The sequence below is a fragment of the Austrofundulus limnaeus genome, unplaced genomic scaffold (genome assembly GCF_001266775.1).
Source record: "Austrofundulus limnaeus strain Quisiro unplaced genomic scaffold, Austrofundulus_limnaeus-1.0 Scaffold1080, whole genome shotgun sequence".
In the NCBI taxonomy this organism is placed as follows: Eukaryota; Metazoa; Chordata; class Actinopteri; order Cyprinodontiformes; family Rivulidae; genus Austrofundulus; species Austrofundulus limnaeus.
In genome coordinates this window covers 35,586-37,713 of record NW_013953482.1, presented here as the reverse complement: position 1 = coordinate 37,713, position 2,128 = coordinate 35,586, and positions in this window count along the sequence as shown.

Genomic DNA, 2,128 nt, shown 5'->3' with positions numbered 1-2,128 from the left:
ACACTGAAGTGAGGACAACAAAAACACACACACAGTATACTGAAGATCAGAGTTAACAGTGGTAGGCTAATTTGAAAAGATGTGTCTTCAGGCCAATCTTAAACAGGGAGAGAGAGGTGGTATTGTGTAATCCATGGGGTAGTGAGTTCCAGAGCTGAAAGCTCTGCTCCCCATGGTGCTGAGGAGGGCAGGAGGTGCTGAGAGGTGGAGGGAGGAGGCTGTTGGACATGTGAGGATAAAGAGATGAGAACAGTTTACAAACAGAGGGAGGAGAATGAGCAGCAGCTGAGGAGTGAGAACTGACAGGTGAGTGTGGTTGAGAGGGAACAGGTAAACACACTGAGGTGACAAGTGATGACACACAGAGACCACAAGAGGGAGACATCACACAAGACATGGATCCACACACTGACAACTTCACACTGACTTACCCCTAATTTACACTACATGTGTCACAACAAAAATAATTAATTCTGTGAAAGACGAACTCCAAACAGCTGAAAACAACAATATAAAGYCTTCTGGTATCTATGTTGAAACTGTCTGTTGTCTTTATGAAACTTCTGATTTCAAAATAAAATCCACGTGTATCATGTGTGTACACATCTGCTTCATCTACATGTTTCCATCTGCTTCCCAAACAGAACCATACATTCTGACAGCATTTCTGTAGAAATATATCCGTATATTTATTAATGTAGCTGCAATTTTGACATTATTCCAACAAATTATCCAGCCTAAAAGTGTCTTATTTTGAAAATACGGATGTTGTGCTCYWWTCTTTTCCTGTTAGTAAGCTGTAATCTTTAAAAATGGACTCCGGCGCTGCTCCGTCGTCCAGCAGAAATAGGATCTGTTCTACTTTTGACGGACCACCGTCGCTCACCGCAGCCAGTGTAAACACTCAGTGGTTATAATGGGTGTGTGTTTGTTGTGCAGATCGGACCGCAGTGGAGCGCAGACGGAACACATGTAGTGTAAATTGGGGGTTAGTGACAAGAAACTGCTGAAACACAACCGATGCTGATTTAGTTGAAAAAAATCTCCAAWAAGAAAAGTCAACATGTTCTGACTGTGGCAGAGACAAGGTGTGAGCTCAGAGGAGACCGTGGTTTTCCTGTGGCAGCTCCTAAATGATGGATCCAGCTCCTCTGGACATCCGACAGGTGTTGTCCCCGTCTGCTTTTAAATCTCTTCTTAAAACTCATCTGTTCTCTCTGGCCTTTCAACACAGTTTGTACTGTTGATTTTATGAATGAATGCATGTTTTATTATGTGTTCAGTACTTTGGTCCTGTGGGTCTTTAAAGGGCTCCATAAATAAAGATGGTATTTTGTTTTCCAACATTAACACATTTAACCACTGGATGACATTCTGGACCACAGTCCACACCAGTCAGTGATACAGCACCAACTTCCTGTCAAACATCAATAAACTCAAACAGGAAGAAGAAAGCAGCTCAGATGGAGCACTGACCGTTCAATTTACTGAGGTTTTCATGTGGTGTCATCTGCACACATCTGCACACATCTGCACACAGCTGCGCACAGCCTCACACATCTGCACACAGCTGCGCACAGCCTCACACAGCCTCACACAGCTGCACACAGCTGCATACAGCCTCACACAGCTGCACACAGCCTCACACAGCCGCACACAGCCTCACACAGCCTCACACAGCCTCACACAGCTGCACAGAGCCTCACACAGCTGCACACAGCTGCACACAGCCTCACACAGCTGCACACAGCCTCCCACAGCTGCACACAGCCTCACACAGCCTCACACAGCCTCACACAGCCTCACACAGCCTCCCACAGCTTCACACAGCTGCACACAGCTGCACACAGCTGCACACAGCCTCACACATCTGCACACTGCCTCACACAGCCTCACACAGCCGCACACAGCCTCACACAGCTGCACACAGCCTCACACATCTGCACACAGCTGCACACAGCCTCCCACAGCTGCACACAGCTGCACACAGCCTCACACATCTGCACACAGCCTCCCACAGCTGCACACAGCTGCACACAGCCTCACACATCTGCACACAGCCTCACACAGCTGCACACAGCCTCACACAGCTGCACACAGCCTCACACAGCTGCACACAGCCTCACAC